Source organism: Notamacropus eugenii, chromosome 4 (genome assembly GCF_028372415.1).
Source record: "Notamacropus eugenii isolate mMacEug1 chromosome 4, mMacEug1.pri_v2, whole genome shotgun sequence".
Lineage (NCBI taxonomy): Eukaryota > Metazoa > Chordata > Mammalia > Diprotodontia > Macropodidae > Notamacropus > Notamacropus eugenii.
The window spans coordinates 288848409-288866662 of record NC_092875.1 but is presented as its reverse complement, the minus strand read 5'-3'; the positions used below and the strand labels follow the sequence as shown (position 1 = coordinate 288866662).

At 36.4% G+C, this 18254-nt stretch overlaps 1 protein-coding gene across 5 annotated transcripts in view; it reads right to left on the bottom strand.

Moving 5' to 3' along the window:
• The window catches only part of C4H8orf34 (chromosome 4 C8orf34 homolog), a 451431-nt gene that overhangs the window by 324278 nt on the left and 108899 nt on the right, over positions 1-18254 (bottom strand). The gene's annotated exons all lie outside the window — the stretch shown is intronic.

The following is an 18254-nucleotide window of genomic DNA, read 5'->3' as shown; positions in this document are numbered from 1 at the left end:
ACATTAAAATCAGAAAGCATTTCTAACTTCTTAATACATTATTATTATTATTATATTTTCAAAACTATCACATTCCATTATCATAACACCTTTTTTTTCTTATTATTAAACCCCTCACAAAAGGGTACCCGTGTCCTTTGACTAAGCAAATTGATTTTAAAAACTATGAACACTTTGGAGTGTTGAATGAGTCTCTGAGAAGTTGTTTTTTTTTTTTTTAATAGGCCCTTCATAGAGTTCTTGGAAGTAAAGAGAAAGTATTGTATGAAAATCTCTGTTCCACATTATATAAATGGACTTACCTTCTTAACTGTGAGATAAGCCAATTTTTTTCAAACCAATTATTTTTAATTAGAAATCTATGTTATTTTAGGTAATCATGTATTTAATAATTCTGAATAGCTTCATAAGTGTTGCGGTACAAAATGGTGGCTGATTGCACTTTTGATAGATTCTCTGTTTCATCTCCCTAATCCTCTGGGAGAATCTTGACAAATCAAGTTTAATATAATTTTTGATTGAAAATTTCTGGAGAAAATTACCTCTCAAGTTCTGTTCAAGCCATCTCAAGGTTTAATAATCTTTATAGTCAGGAAGTTCAGCCTTTATTATTGATTATAAATCTCTCAAGCTACAATCTTTCTTTTCCTATTTTTTTCTTGTCCTCACTGTTAAAAACCCCCAGCAAAACCCCCTGTAATTATGAACATAATATTTTTCATATTCTTGCAGACTGTCATTGATCTTGAGTAGTCCTTTTCCTATGCTAAATAATTTTAGCTCTCTTACATAGTTCTTATAGGGATCGTTCTTAAAACTGATTAAATAATTTTGTTTCTCTTATTTTTTGTTTCTTTTTGATTATTTTTTTGTTGCTACAAATTTTAAATGATAGTTCAAAAATGCAATACTTTTATCTCTTGTTAAAAACAAACCAAAAGAAAAAAATCAATGAAAATTTTTTTTTGTTTCATTTAAAAAGAAAATTTTGACTATATAGTCAGCTAGGTGTCTTAGTGGGTAGAGTACTGGAGTGGCAGGAAACCTGAGTTCAAATCCAGCTTCAGCCACTTACTGGCTATATGACCTTGGGCATTTAACCTCTGCTCCAGTTTCCTTTTTTGTTTTCTCCAGTGTAAAATAGGGAGGGGCAGCTAGGTGGCACAGCAGATAGATTGCTGAGTCTGGAGTCAGGAAGACTCATTTTCCTGAGTTCAAATCTAACCTCGAAGACTTACCTTGGGCAAGTCACTTAATACCATTGGCCTAAGGAGAGACCACAAAAACATACCCTAGAGTGGCAGGTAGAATCCATTCTTGCCCTTGAGAGTAAGAAGTGAAACTTTCATGGTGCTTTTAAGTTTGTCCAGCACTTTTGTAAACATTATTGTATTTGAGGCAGATCCAGTAGGTATTATGAGTCTCATTGATGAGGAGGAAATAGGATCATAGAGTAGAAATAACTTGACCATTGTCACACAATTAGGATGTCACAGGAATTTTAAACAAGGTCTTCCTAAGACTTGGTCCATTAATTCATCTGCTAGGTTATGCTGCCCCAATCTTAATCGCAAATCATGAGGATGGTGAGGTTTTTTGGAAGATGGGAATTTCTTACTTCAGGGAATCTTCTAAGTTGCTGAGAATTAATCCCTACTCCCTATTTCTTCCCCTGGCTTTCAAACCTAGTAACACCACACTTGCTATAGTCATATATCTAAAGACTGGAAGTGTCATATGCTAATCTGTTTTCACCATATATTTGAAGACTGTCTTTAAGAATAGATATAATATGTAATAATGGATGCATGTTAATTAAAGTAAACCAAGGTATGATAGAGACGTCCCATAGCAGCATAGTGTTCTTGAAGGTTATGCAAAACTTTGGTGGGTTCTTACCAAGTTGGAATAGTATAAATATGACCTTAGAAATCACCTATATATCTGTCAGTCATCTGAGAGCCAGTTTAGCTCAGTATGGAGAAAATAGGCTATCAAGTGATGAAATTTTGGCCACAGAAACTCATTACAATCATTTGTTTAGGTTAAAGTTATCTTTATTTGTGACGCTCTAGCACAGAAATAAAAACCAATTGATTTCACTGACATCGGGAACTCTAAATGAATAAAACCCTATATCACTGAAGATCAGCACCCGTTCTACAAGGTACAGTCAAAAAGAATTACCTTTCAATAACTGGCATAGTATTTTATGTAGAGCTAGTCTCGGAGTCAAGAAGGTCGAAGTTCAACTCTTCTCTCTGATACATCCTAGTTGTATGTCTGAATAAGTCACCTAACACTTTAAGTACTACAAGCTACTCTAAGATTCAATTTGTGGATTACTAGAAAAAGTTATCAACAGATATAATTGCATAGACATTTTTCTGGAATCAATATTATTTCAAAAATACTCTAACAAAAAAATAATCCTTGATGTAATGAAATTGCTTCAGTTTAGACCTACTAGATTTCCAATTTTGCCTACTAATTGGCTAATTCACAGTTCACTCTGGCTGATTTTTTTCCATAAAGTATTCAACATACATTTATCAAGTGAAGCTCTATTGTGAGCAAACTTTTGATGTAAAGACAAAAATGAAAGAGTACCTGACCTCAAGGACCTCACATTCCCCTTGGGCCACAAACTGTACACATATAAGTAAATAGGAGATAATTTATAGACAAGAAGAATAAAAACTTGAAGGGAGTCCTGAAGGTTTAGAAGACATCACAACCTCGGGGGAGTCTTCAAGGAAGATAATGATTCTAAGAGGAGGCAATCTAGTGGATACACAGCCGAGGCATCAGAGATGGTTTGTGCATTAGCATCAAGCTAGAAATCACATATCAAGGTCAAGGAACGATTTGTTTGGAATGTATCATATCAAAAAGTAAAGATAGTTTGGAGGTGATATATGGAAATATTTAAATGTCAGTTTCATTAAATTGTTTATGAAATAGTTATATGATAATGTTATGTTATATTATTTGATGACAAAGATCAGAGATTTCCAGCTGGAAGAAATGTTAAAAGTCCTTTTTATTCCAACTCTTTGCTTTTGCAGATGAGAAAACTGAGATAAAGTTAAGTTCATCTACATAATAAATTATAGAACTAAGGTTCAAATCCAAGTCTAAACCCACAGCTCTTTCCATTGCATCATGAAGGCTCTGAAGAAGCTATCAAACTAACAAGTCAACAGGCATTTATTAAGTACTTAATGTATGCTACACAGTGTTAGCAGAGAAATATGCATTTGCGAAAAGGGCAAATATGACAGAATATGATTTTGTTGTAAGAATCACAATTCTGAAGCTGGAAGAGACCTTAAAGGTCAACTAGCTCAAGGCCTTCATTTGTAAGCTGAGTTCCACAAAGGTTAAGTGAATTTCCCAAATTTAGCGTATATAATAAGTGAGAGCTCAGAAGTGAACTCAGTCCCTGCCAAATTTCAAACCGATTTGTCCAAATTCTCTGAACAGCAACTACTCCTTAGTCATTTTATTGAGAAGATTCATTTTAGGCAGTCTTAAGTAGATATTACATGACTACTTAAATGAAAAACAAAGACATTTAATAACAAGGAAGTGGATCATAGTTGAATAGAAAATTGGAGATGAGCTATTCTCTTAACTACATAATTTAGTCTCTTTTCATTCCTTGTTAAAATTAAAGCTTAATGGAATTTGTGGCATTATAATAACACTGCCTATAAAAATAAGGACATGCTGGTTATAGAGAAGTTTCTAAGGGAAAGCATGATACCCATGATTTCATTTATATAGGGAATTCCCAGAGGATGAAATTGCTTTCTCTAATACAAGACCTTTTAATGCAACGTATAGTGTTTCAAAATTCCCAGGAGCACTGGGACTTTCCCAGAACTGATCACACAGTCAATAAATATTTATTAAGCACCTACTATGTACCAGGCACTATGCTAAATGCTGGGGATATCATTACAACAAGAGAGAGATAATCCTTGCCCTAAAGCAGTTTACAATCTAATGAAGGAAGAAAGCATACAAAAGGAGCTGAAGAGTATGGTGTGTTGGGAACTCAAGGGGACATGATAGCTGCCTTCAAATATTTGAAGATCTGCAACACAGAAGCGGGATTAGACTTGTTCTTCTTGGGTCTAAAGGGTATCACTTATGACAGGGTGGAAGCTGAAAACAAGAAAATGTAAGGCTGTTGTCAGGGATCCAATATATGTCAGAGGAGAGACTTGAAAGGTCTTCCCATCTTCAAAACTGCTTCTCTCTCCAGTACACCACCCTGCCTCTCATGATTTAAAACTCTTGCACATTCTACAGTGTTGTCCAAGGCATCAAGTGAATCTGCAAATTGCATTGGAAGATTACCCGGGAATTATATTCTGTGGTCTTAGTGTTGTATGAAGGGAACCATGGGTTATTGCATTCCATGACAGTAGCATGCTTCTAGTCAGTCCTGGAGGTGCTTCAAGTCTAGGTGACAAACTGTGGTTCTGTTGCCTGAGCTAAATATGAAGAAGCCCATCACCAGGTCAGTTACCAAGTATTAACCCATTATATTCACAACCAATGAAGGTCATTGACTAAGGTTCTTAGGGATAATGGTCAGAATCAAGAGGGATTATTAAGGTTGAATACTTTGAAGTAATTTAGTAAGACCATCACATGAAAATAAAGAAGTCCAATTTCATTATTAGAAAGGACTGAGGATTTATGTTGGAAAATAGAAAAAGAAATCAGAAAATATTTCTTGAAGAAATTAGACTTAATTGCTGCTGTTGTCCCTTCATTCAGTTGAGTCCTATTTTTAGTGACCCAGTGGATCATAGCACCCCAGGTCCTTCTGTCTTTCACTATCTTCTGAAATCTTCCCAAGCTCATGTTTGGTGCTTCCATGACATTATCTATCCATCTCATTTTTTGTCATCCCCTTCTCCTTTGCCTTCAATCCTTCCTAACATCAGGGGAACAGTCTGAATTAATTTCTTTAAGTATTCACTGATTTGATCTCCTTGCTGTCCAAGGGATTCTCAAAAGTCTTCTTAGAATTTATATAATTTATGAAACTCCCACCATAATTTTGTTTTTGCACTCAACACCAGTAGCTTTAATTAAACTTAAATTTATATAGTCTAATTTATATATTCTCTGTATTCTCTCTAGTAAGAAGTAGGTTTGAATCCCACCTCTGAGGCTTACTAGCCATGTGGCCACAGAAAAGTAACTTCACCTCTGTGAGTGTCAGTTTCCTCATTTTTAATGTGGGAATAGCAATACTTGCAATCTTTACTTCATAGAACTGTTGTAAGCCTCCAGTGAGATAATGTTTGTAAAGTAGTTTGCAAATTTTAAAGTGCCATACAAATGAGTTATTACATACATTTTTCTGTTTTTATATTTTGCTTAATGCCATTTTTCTGGTTAACATTTACTTCTGATTTCATCTGTTATTCATTCACACATTCATCTATTTACTAAATACCTAGTATGCACACTGCTTGACATATTGAGTTACAATTTTAGAAGCCATATGATTCAAAGAATCATGAATTTTTAGTTGGAAGGGACACCAGAGGTCATTAAGTCCAGTCCTTTCATTTTATAAGTGAGAAAACTGAATTCCAGAGAGGCAAAATGATTTGTTGAGATATTAGTTAAGTACAGACACCATATAAATGTTTATTTCCTTTCCTTTCTTTGTTCAAGGTTTCATAGGCAGTAAATAGAAGAGACAGTCCTGATGACTTCAAATCCAGTATTCTGTCTACTATACCATGCTGTGTCTCATTTCAATTTAATAAAACATTTATTAAGTGCTTAAAATGAAGTGGCTTCCTTTCCCCTATTCAACATATTCCAAGGTAGCTCATTCTACTTTGGAATAGTCTTAATTGATAAGAATACTTTTCCTTAAGCGTAGTCAAAATTGATACTCTGCAATTCCCTTCATTACTCATAGTATTATTCTCCAAAGCCAAGAAGGCTTTTTTGCAAGAAAGTTCTTCAAATGCTTGAGGAACCTGGGTCTCCCACAAGCCCTTTCTTCTCTAGTTTCTTCAGTTGCTCCTTTTATGCCATTGTTTGGGTGATGGTTCCACATTTGCAATGAAACACTCAGAGCCAGAGGGTCAAGATATGCAATGTCTTTAATAATAATAAAAAAAATCATATTCAGTAATCCCCAGGTAAAAACATTCCATGGGAATTAGAATCAATTCATAAAAAGATAAAAAGTAGATAAGTAGACCTTCAAAGAGATTAAAATTAATCCCTGATGAAAGTCTCTCAAGTATGGACTCCTCCAGAGTCCTAGATCTGTCTATATCTCTTGCTCCACTGGCCTGCATCTAGATCACAGATCAATTAAGCAGGAGCCAAAGTTAACTAAAATTGCCCAGGACCTGTTCCACAGGGGCTCACAATAACCCCTGGTTAATATTATGGGAGTATAGGGTTTAACTCATGGTGAGTCAGTTTCACTAGTGACCTAGCTCGTAGAAGGCATGATCCCCAGTTCTGTCACCAATTTGGTTATCCTCTTCATTATGCAGTTCAACTTGCCAATTATCCTTCCTACAATGAGTGGCCCAGAACTGAATACAATGGTCCAGGTACAGTTTGATCAAGGCAGAATAAGATGGAGCTACCACTTCCCTTTTAAAATTGCCTTAACATTTTTCATGTCCACGTAATACTGCTGGCATGTAGTAAATCTTCTCATGATTCTTATCCAATGGGATTCTCATTTTTTTTAAAGAAACTATTCTAGATAATTCAAGCCATCATGATATAAATCTGCAGTTGTTTTGTTTTGTTTTGTTTTTTTGCATTGTAATTGTCAATTAAAAATCCCATGGATGCCGCTTTTCTAATGAGACCATTAAAGGGGAATGATGGGAGCTAAATTTTTTTTTGTTAGAATTTTAAAAAGCTTAAGGCATCCTAGAAAATGCCAGTGTCATGAAGATCTCCACATAAGTTAGAGAGCTCACACATTTTAGGGAAGTATGGCAGCCCTGAGTATCTCTTCACTCTGATGAGATGCATCAGTATGCAGTCAGTCAAATATTCCAAGGACAGAGGGACTACCAGAGAATAGATTTCAGACAGGAGATAGAGAAGGAAACACCCATTACACCTTGCACTTCCCACTTCTCTGGCTTGGACTCACCTTCTTATCTCAACTAGATGCCAAGTTTAAATTTAGGGTTAAGTGGTCCCACCCAATATTTTAGCCAAGCCCAGAAGGCCTGAAGGCGGATAGTAAGAATTTTAATATGTGGAAAGATATGTTTCAGATGACTGAACACTACACAATGACTTCTTATTTTGGATGGGCAGTCTTATTAGGAGATGAGCAACAGAGGCATATTTATAGTCTGATGAGACTGCGCATTCACTCACTGCCAGACAAAAGTTACATAATCACAAAATTATTGAATCTGACAGTAGGAAGGACCCTCAGAGGCCATCCATTTTAACGAGTTCTCAGGGAAACAAAAGCAAACCAAACCTCTCTACTCCATAGCTTTTAAGGGATCTTCTAGATTTTGCTCAAAGTCTTCCAGGGAAAGATAACTTACTACTTAATGAGGCAGCCCCTTCCACCTTGGGCAAGTTGAAAAGATTAGGAAATGTTTCTTTATAAAAAGCCTACATTTTCTTTTTTCCAATTTCTATCCATTACCACAAGTGATAATAAGATGATGACTCTTTGGGTCATGATAAGTCATCATGATAAGATGACTCTTTGGGTCCCAGAAAACCAAGTCTATCCTCCCTTTCATGTGGCAAACCTTTAGATATTCAAAGACAGTTTTCTTGTCCCCTGTGAGTCTTCTAAGGACCTCCCCTGGGCCACCTTCTTCCTCCAACACTTTTCAGCTCCTTTTGTCTGCTACCTTCTCCCATTAAACTGTAAACTCCTTAGAGCAGGGTCTCTCTCTCTCTCTCTCTCTCTCTCTCTCTCTCTCTCTCTCTCTCTCTCTCTCTCTCTCTCTCTCTCTCTCTCTCTCTCTCTCCCTCTCTCTCTCTCTCTCTGTGTCTCTGTGTGTGTGTGTCTCTCTGTCTCTGTCTCTGTCTCTCTCTCTCTGTCTCTGTCTCTCTCTCTCTGCCTATGTCTCTCTCCCTCCGTCTCTCCCCCCTCCCCTTCTCTCTCTCTCTGTCCTGGGTCTTTTTCTGTCTTTCTGTCTCTGTCTTTCTGTTTGTCTTGCTCTGTCTCTGTCTCTGTGTCTTTGTATCTGTATCCCCAGCACTTAGCACAGAGCTTGGCAAATAGTAGGCACTTATAAATGTTTATGGACTGCTTAATTTGTCCCCAGGCTAAACATCCTTAGTTCTTTCTCACATGTATATTATATGTAAAACACATGTACATTTATGTATGCATGCATATATATCTGATTCTCTGTAAGCATACAGGTACAATATATAAAATTATACAACACATAATTATATGTAATAGTACATGAATATAGAATATACACATGTAGGTGCACAGATATATACATATATACATATATCTATAAACTATATGTTACGTATGTGTATATATGTATATGTAAATACACACATAAAGTTGCCAAACCCAGTGGCCTTTTCTCCCTCTTTATTGTCTTCCACCTGTATGCAGTCTCTCACACTGTCCGTCACTTTCTCTCCTTGATACTCTCTTGTCTCTAGGTTTTTGGGACACTGCTCTCTCCTGGTTCTCCTCCTCCTTACCCAATCACTTCTTCTAGGTCACGTCCTCTAATCATTCAGTGTTCTTCAGGGTTTTGTCCTGGGTCTACTTCTCTTCTCCCTTTATACTCCTTCACTTGGCGATCTCTTCAGCTTCCATGGATTTAATTACCATCTTTATGCTCATGATTCTCAAATCTACCTGTTCTGCTCTAAAAACTGCCCTTCAGCCTCTATTCTTATATCTTCAACTGCCTTTCAGATATCTTGAATTGGATGTCCAGTAGATATCTTACACTCAATATGGCCAAAATGGAACTCATCATCTTTCCCCTAAACCTTCTCCCCTCCCCACCTTCTCTATTAATGTAGAGAACAATTCTGTCCTCCCAGTCCCTCAGGCTTGTCCTGAACTCTCTCTCATTCCCCCATCCCACCATATCCATCATCTCTCCAATAACTCCCCCCCTTTCCTCTGACACTGACACCATTGTAGTACAAGCCTTCATGGAGTCATACCTGAACTAATGAAATAACCAGCTGGTGGTTTTGTTTAGCTCAAGTCTCTCACTATTCCAGTCCATCCTCCATTCAGCCTGTAGAGTTATTTTCTTAAAGCAGGGGTGGGGAACCTGCAGCCTTAAGGCCACATGGAGCCCTCTAGGTCCTCAAGTGCAGCCCTCTGACTGAATCCAAACTTCACATTCAGTCAAATGAGGGGAAAAGAACTAAGAAAGATTAAAGTTTATATACCTTTATGTAGAAAAGCAGGCTCAACTACATATATATGTACATATATCCATACACATATATATGTACATACATACATACATACACATGATTTTCAATTTATTTGAACCTCTGTATATTTTGACATACTGATTCTATATAAAGCACTTAAAACACTCTAAAAAAGATTATGTGTTATTTTTGAGAAAAACAAAAGGAAAAAGCCTGCATCCCATGCCACCAGAAAAGCAGGAAAATGAAGGCAGATTTTAGAGAAGGCCTTGTGACAGTGAGACTCCATTAAGGGGAACAAATGGGTTGAGACTTGGGGCTTGTTAGAGGAAAAGAAATGGGGAATTCAGAAGATTTAGCAGGCCCATGGTGATATACCTTGCCTAACTTGATTCATCTGAGAAGCTGACATTGAGTTTGAATGAAATTCTAAATTTCTGATTATTTCAGATTTAGAGAAGTACTTCTCTTTCCTGTTTAGAATCTCTAAGTATATGCAATTAACCTTGCTGTCTTCTCAAAATTGCCTTTCTTTCTTTCTGAGTATTTTTTGAGAGCATTGATTTATATCATAATTACAATTTTTATTTCCATCCTTATTTCCTTACTTAATTTACCCATTTCTCTTTTGAATCACTTTGGAATTTCTAATTGTTGATCCATTATTTTAGAGAGACCCATATATTTTGTTGTCTTATGTAGTGCCTACTTTGGAGCTACTTGAATACAGGTTGGGCCTCCAGAATATGACTAGTCATCTGTCCTAGTAGACCCTGAGAGGTTGAGGGGTTGTTCTAATGATTTATCTCATGAGCCTCCACCACTGTGCTTACCCTGCTGATTGTCAGTTTATATCAATTAATTATCTAGACTAAATTAGCTTTTAGAAATGGGTGTTTGCTAAGGTGGTAAAATAGAAGACGTAGTTTAAAAAAATCCTTTTCCCATAAGAAAAAAAAATTATGATATGCTCTCCCCTAAGTAGATACAGAGTCCACTCAAGCTTACAATATTTATGTGGCAGATGAGTGGACTGCTAGCTCCTGATTATTGGAAGGAAGTTCTGTTTTCCCCTTGTGAAATCCTTTGGAAGTTTCCCTTATTCATGGTGTAATTTTCTGCTGTTGCTGTGTCGTTGTTGTTTGTTTATTTGTTTTGCTGGGCTCCTTGTAAAGTGCTGAAATTGCCTTTTCTCAGCATGTTTAGGTTGTCCTTGACTCCTGAAACAATCACTGTTGTCAGTCACTGTTCCTGGGATATTGCCAGAAGTCTATGAAAACTCCAAATTTTTCAACTTAATATCTCACAAAATTCATAAAACTGAAATCTGGACAGGGGTATATATGTATGGGGAGGAGGAAGGAGAGGCTCCATTCATCTCCTTCTCTCAAGAAACTCCTTCTGAAGGAATATGGCTAGAATTGCTTTCTCCTTTAAGCTGCCAGACAGGCTAAGGACTAGGTTCCAAGCTAAATTCTTAATTTATATACACCTTTTAACTGATTGATTCATCGATTCAATGTTGATGCTCTCACCTGATATAAGTACCAAGGGCAGAGTATTTTATTTGCTATTTTGGTTACTTTAAGTAAGGGCAGGGATTGATTGCTCAATTGACTACCATCCATTTTCCCTCCTCATTGGATGTTTTCAGTTGATTCTTTGCTATATGATAATTTTTATTTAGTGCATTGTGACCTTTCCCAATCTCCCTACTGGTTTCTCCTTGGAAGCACTCCTTATCTCTAAGTTTTCAATTGGCCTTTTTGATCTCTGACCTCTGCCTTATACGCTTTCTGTTATGGTGGAATTATGTAAGGCATGTGTACTTTCTGGTCCTTCCTCCAAATGTAGACTCAATGTTTTTTCCTGCACTATCCATTAGGTTATGATGATTCCAAATTAGGGTTTGGGAGAAACCTGTCTCTGCCTGCTCTGAGTAAACTCCACAGGGTTTGACTAAAACTTGATTCAAAACCTTTACACTTTTCCATTAACAAGCAAATGTTACTGGGATTTCCCATCCTCCCCCAGAGTTGATTACCCTCTCAGACAGTGTAAAATGGTCTTATAAGGTGATCTTTGGTTCACTGCTATAGAGGGAATGATAACATCCACGCTAGATAGAATTCTAAAGGGAAAATAGAATGGTTTGGTGGGAATGTGGGCTTTGCAGGAACTGAATTTAAGATGAAGATATGTTTCAAATTTATCCTGTCATTTCAGTTAAAAAATGTGAAGGTGTTTCACATCTTTTCTTCTTGTTACAATTTAAATATCTACATACCTAGAACGTTATTTGTTGGTTTGAGTTGGTGTATCTAGGGAATGATGCTGGGCCCTGCCATCTTTTGTCACATGACCCAATTTTTGTTGTTTGTTTCACATCAGCTTATTGTCCTGCCAGTTTCATCTATGATTTTTTGGGGGAACAATGTGACTCAGGTAAAAACTCATGTAAAAATTTGATTTATTTCTATTTCCACTGTTTTGAAATGAGACTGCTTAAGGCTATTTGCTCAGTTTCAAAATGTTTTATGCTACTTTAGACTTCTGAATCCGATGTTTCATAAAGATGATACCCACAACTTATATATTCAGAATGGAGCTTCTTAGTAACATCATGTAGCTGGACTTTTTATTCCCATTTTGCACTAACTCTAACAAGTGTGTTATTTGATTTTCTAGTCCACAAAGGAAGTTGGAAGAGGGGCTGATACAAAGTACAGTAGTGATAAATAACAGCTATGAGCTTGATTTAAAAAAAAAGGAAGAGATAGAAAATCTATAAAAACACAGACAAACTCAAAAATCACAACACTATGGGATGATTTAGTGAGGCAATGATTTAATATCCTATTATGCTAAGGCAAGAATGCAGCATGGCTAGAATCCTCATATATGAACTAGTAACAAGGCTTGATTAAAGTTAAAGGAAATAGAAGCAGTGATGTCTCATGATTTTTTCAGTTTGTATGGTCTAACCTCTTGGGAAAGAACAGTCTATAGATGACATGTTGTCATCAACATAACCTGTCACCTTCTCAAACACCTTCAAAGATGGATATAAATCCCCAATTTAGGACTTTCTTCCCTCCTCAATCTAATTAGACAGCTAGGAGGGCAGGAAAGGGAAATGGAGAGAAAGGGAGAGAGAGTGAGGGAGCAAGGTAAGGAGAGGGAGAGAGAAAGAGAGAGAAGAAGAAGAAGAAGAAGAAGAAGAAGAAGAAGAAGAAGAAGAAGAAGAAGAAGAAGGAGGAAGAGGAGGAGGAGGAGGAGGGGGAGGAGGAGGAGGAGAAGAAGAAGAAGGAGAAAGAGGAAAGGAGGAGAAGGAGGAGGAGAAGAAGAAGAAGATGATGACAAGGAGCAGGAAGAGAAGAGGAAAGGAGAGGAGAAGAGAAGAGAGGAGGGGAGGGAAAGAGAGAGGAGGGGACGAGAAGGAAGGTGGATGGGTGTATAGTTTGATAAGAATATATATCCATGTATTTATATATGCATACATATATACATATATATTTACACACAAACATTTACACACTCACATGCGCACACATTTATAAATTAAATGCCATTGCCATGTATTACAGGCTTTTATCCTATTTCTTATAGTTAAGATGTTTAAAATCCCTAGGCTTTAGTGCATGTCATGAATATCCCACTTCAGCAAAACCTTTGGTTTTTTTAAGGTTACATTTCAGTTTTAACTTAAAATGTTGTTTATCATTCTCTTCTGGTTCAGCAAAGATCAGTATTATTAGCTGTGTAGCACGGCTATCAATTCTCTGTCCTTCGCACTTTTATTTTCCTTTGGAAGGACTCCAGCCAACTTTTGTGCCACATAATAATCTTTGGAAACTATGCTCTCTGGATGGAGGAATAAAGGAGGTCATCTTGATACTGTTAAGTTAGAAAAAAAAATCTGCAAGAAACAAAGCAAAGCTTCCAGAAATGAAGACGCAAAAGGCCCTACTGATTTCAGGAAAATACCTTCCTTGACATAATGAGTATTTTTTAAAAAACTACTTGATACCAATGAATAATAACTCCAGATGAGTATTTACACATACCTCAAATATCTTAAAACAGTTAAAATATTTTTGATAGCACTACAAAATAACTTTGCTACTACCATATTTTAGCTTTTATTAAACACACACACACATATATAGCAGATAATGTATATATGTGTACATACACACGTGTATATATATTCATGCATATGGACATGCATAATATAGATTTATGTATCACTCCTATGCCCTAAGAACTATGTCAGTTTTCATCTTTATCTCCCTCACACTTTGTAAAGCTGTAGCAGTAACAGTAGTAATAATACCCTGTGATTTTATAGCACTTCATGATTTACAAAACACTTTATGTACATTATTTTGTCTAAAGTGGTACGTGAATATCAACTGACTTTAGACATATAGCCTCATTCTGTTAAGGACTTAATTATTTGAGTGAGATTCAGAACTCTTCCAAAGCTGTTAAAGAATAATAATAATACATACTTCCTCAAAAAATGTGGGAGCTTTCTTTCCACAATCTGGTTTATAAGGACTATGCCAATTATCTCGATAATATAACCAGACACTGCTAAAACCCTTTTTGTTAAGAACTTAATACTTTTAGCAAGTTATCTATTTCAATGTTTGAAATATTCAGATTCTTCCAAAAATATGTATTTTCACACCTAGAAGAACAGGTGTGAAGAAAGACATAATGCTGCTATCTATGCTTCACAACCAAAAATTTCCCATGCCAGTGAAACCACAAGTCTAACCCTACAGTGTGCAACTCACCAAGCTAAGCTCAAGGAACACAAAATATTTTTTTCTAATGGCATATTCCTTGCCATCCAGATTATATTCTATAACTCTGTAACCCAGGAGATATGATTTAAGAATCAATATCTCCTGAATATCTTTGTATAGTAATGCTTGTCCTCCTCCCTCTCCCTTTTATCTATCATGAAATTACTGCCATAGAGCCATATTAATGGCTTAGGGAATTAATTAATTAGCTTAGGGCACTTTGTCTTTAAATATTAAATTTAAAATGCTTGTATTACCTACGTATATGCAGGAATTCCATATTAAACTCAATCCAATAAGCATATTAATGTATTCTTTGGTGAAACTATGAACTGCTCCATGCATTCTGGAATGCAATATGGAAGTATGCCCTCTAAATTACTAAACTGTAAACTCTTCTACCCAGAAATATCACAAAAAGGCCTCTACTCCAAAGAGAACAAAGAAAAGTACTCATATGTATGTATTATATATTTTTGTAGTGGCAAATAACTGAAGACTAAGTGATACTGGGAAATGTCCAAACATATTAGAGTATATAAATGTTTTGTCTGCGTTTGTCCTTCATTCTCACTTTCTTCTCCTGAGCCATCTGGGTCCAATGGCAAGGTATTCATTAGGATGACTGGAGATGGCCCAGGATACAATGTATAAATGTAATGGAAAACTATTATACGGTAAGAAACGATAAAAGGGCTCAACTGAGAGAAACTGGAGAAGACTTGTACAAACTAATGTAGAATGAAATGGGCAGAACCAAGGGAAAATGTATACAATAATGACAACTTTGTACAGAAGAACAACTTTGAGATACTTAAGATTTCAGATGAATTGCAACGACCAATCATGATTCCTGAGGACCAGTGATGGATCATGCAACGCATTCCCTGACAGAGGGGTGATGGATTCAAGATGTGGAATGAGACTTACAGTTTTTAGATATGCCTAGTCTGGAAATTTTTTGGAGAGTGATACATTTTCATTATAAGGGTTTTGTTTTTTCTTTTTTTTCAATTGGAATAGGAGAGAGAGAAAAGAAATGTTTACAAACTAAAGAAAAAAGCTAGTGTCAAAGAACACTGGGAATGGGACTTGGAGAACAAGGAATGTGAATATGGGATGGTGTAATGCTTTAGAAAAACTACCTACTTCACCTTTTACTTTGGTGTTGCCAGATACATGAGGTGAGGGGATAGAATACACTAGTGCACTTTCCTATATTGTCAATAGATGGCGATAGAGTTTCAGAATAAGTTTTCAGCCCCTTCTGTTGCCAGCTCAATACTGTAGTAAGGCAGATTTTCTGAAGTGTAAAATACCCTTAATTAGAAGTTAATGACTTTTTAAAACTCTACTAACTATTTTGATGCAGGTAATAAAAATTACTTAGATACTAAACTCTTTTAGTCTCTTAATAATATCCCACCTAAACTCAAATCCAAGAGTGGGCAAAATAGGTAGCCGCCTCCCTTATAGAATGTAAAGAGCATTTTGGGGGGCTCTTGCCTGAAAGTTCATTGATCTCCAAGTTCCATACAATGGCTGCAATTAATAGCCCTTGTCATTTATTCAGTTCCTGAAGGCTTCGAAATTTCAAAGGGCCCTTTATAAAAATGAATAGATGATATAGTCTGAATAGCTGGAGGTTGATAGAAATAATTTCTAAAGGAATGATATCCTATGTAAAAGGAGGATGAGAAGAGGAAGATAATGGGTGAAAAGGGAAGCGGGAAAGCTTCCAAGATAAATGTTCCCTACTTTGAAATTTTGCCAACGGATGACTTGCTCTGAGAAATTCAGAGATAAGCCATTAATAGAGTAAGTGATGAAAAGTCTGCCCCTCTACTTGATATGAAAATTATGAATCCATTAATGACATCATGAAAATATCAAAATAATATGACTCATACTTTATTTTCAAATAGAACATAGGGGAATGTTTCTGAAGAGATGTAAATAACGTACATGAGTGAATACAAATTAAAATTATAAATGGTATAGAGGAAAATAGAGGAAGAAGTGAGAGTGATATAATTGAAATGAAAACTATGCTTATAAACTTATTAGTAACGCTAAGATTTTGATTTTTGTTTTTAGTTTTTTTGCTAAGATTAGATTTGTTTAAAATTTACAACAATTATTTTCCTTGGAAAAATCATCTGCAGATATTGCAGCACATGGATTATACTTAGTGTAGCCCTTCTTGCAGGTCACGTCCCCCCCCATGACACTCACGCTTTACGTTCAAGGGTGGAGGTGTTAATACTAGATCCAATAAGCTCTCAGAAAAGTTATTTACTCAGATGGCAGAGCAAGAATATAGCTGCAAAATATTTTCACTCCATAAATGTGTAGTACATTCCCCTGCAAAATACATGCATCATTTTGGGGAACGGTAGGCAAAAGCCTAGAGTACAGCAGTAGTGAGGCACACCTGTAGGGAGCACATGTGGTCAAGGCAGTTCGTAGCTAGGGTACCACAAGGCTCAACATCCTTTCTCCTGTTGAGGAATACTCAACAAAGCTTTAACTCTTCATGGCTTGGACTGATTCTCTGAGATGTAGTTGGCTCTTTTCGACTGCCAGAAGTTTAGCTCCTTAAACCTGCTTCCAGCTTTGATCAACTAATTGGTGCTTTGTATTCACATCTGTCTGCATTATTAACTCTACTTTATTGGGATTTCTGCCGACATCATCCAAAATGGTAACTTCTGAATCGCTAAGTGGTGTCTCCTCAGTGAGCAGATCCATTGCCAGATATCACTGGCTTGTAACAATGGAGGAGAAAGTCCCTTCTGCCCCCCAAGAAGGGAAGATCTGACTCATAAATTCATTCAGACTAACTCTCAGACTCTTAACTATAGTCTATTTTCTGACCTTAACTGTTTAAAGCTCTCAGTGGCTAAACCAGGGGTGGGGAACCTATGGCCTCGCTGCCACGTGTGGCCCTATATGTCCTCCAGTGCAGTCCTTTGACTGAATCACTCCAGGGTTAAACCAATGACATTGTTTCTTCTGCTTTGAAGAGAAGGAAGTGTTTATATTTTATTACTTTTCATATCAAGACCTCATCAAATGTGACTGAATTCTGTGACTACATTACTGAGGAGAGGTATTAAATTTCCCCTCCCTTATAATTAACATTCTTTAGAGGTCTAATAATTTCCATGTCTCTTTGAAATTATCTTTTTTCTTCATTTCCTACATCACATTTATATACAAGAATTTAGCCAGCTATTCCTCAGTTGTTGGGCACTCCTTTAGTTTCCAGGTTTTCAGGAGAGTTGTTTATTTTTTAGGGTATTTTTTGCAATAACCAAAAAAGCTGTTAAAATGTACATCTGAGACTTTTTCTTATTTCTCTGACCTTTTCTAAGCATAGACCTAGCAGGGGTATAGCTGGGTCAAGTGGCATCCCCTGATTCGTAACCGTGTATAATTCTGAATTGTTTTCCAGGTTTTAATCTGGAGAAAAGGAGACAGAATCAAACTCTTACCTATCTTCATCTGTGTGGCAGAGGGATTTGTTGTCTTTCTGTTCAGCCTCAGAGGGCAAAACTAGGAACAAATGTGTATGTGACAAAAAAACCCCAAATTAATGCTTGATACAGTATATGGAAAAAAACTTCCTACAAATTAAAGCTATTCATAGGTAGAATGGGCTGCCTTGGAAAGTCATGAATTTTCCCTTATTAGATGCCATCAGTTAAATGCTAGATATTCTTTTTCACTGCATGGCTACTGAGAATCTTCTCCATCTCCGAAATTCTGTGCTTCTAAAATCAATGGATATATACTGATGAATAGGAGAAACATAGTACTGCCTGTGTCCAAGGTACTGTAATATGTGCTGGAAGGAATAAGCAGGAGCACAACAAAATTTGAGTAAACATATTGCAGCTCTCCAGAATATGTTTGTTTATTTGGGCAGATAATAAAAAGACAATCATGTAGTGCTTTAAGGTTTAAAAAACACTTTTTTATAATGACTCTGTGAGTTAATTAGCAGAAGTA